The following is a 263-nucleotide window of genomic DNA, read 5'->3' as shown; positions in this document are numbered from 1 at the left end:
CTCTGTTCTACCTTCGATTGGGTGAATATCTCTTGGATTCTTTAATCGGAATCTTTGTGGTATAGGCTGGAATTGATGGCGGCATTCAAGAGAATCCGGAAGGTCTAAACCTTGTCTGTGGTATTCTGAGTAGGATTCAATGACTGAATGACTGTGACGTGCTTCAAACTCCTGAGTGCGGTGCGTTAGTGACAGACGCAAAAGAATCATTGGATTCTATTCCGGCCTGATTGAGAACCGACAGATGAATTCCGCTATGCTGT

The sequence above is a fragment of the Arachis duranensis genome, chromosome 10, assembly GCF_000817695.3.
Source record: "Arachis duranensis cultivar V14167 chromosome 10, aradu.V14167.gnm2.J7QH, whole genome shotgun sequence".
Taxonomy (NCBI): domain Eukaryota; kingdom Viridiplantae; phylum Streptophyta; class Magnoliopsida; order Fabales; family Fabaceae; genus Arachis; species Arachis duranensis.
Note: the sequence above shows the minus strand (reverse complement) of the source record.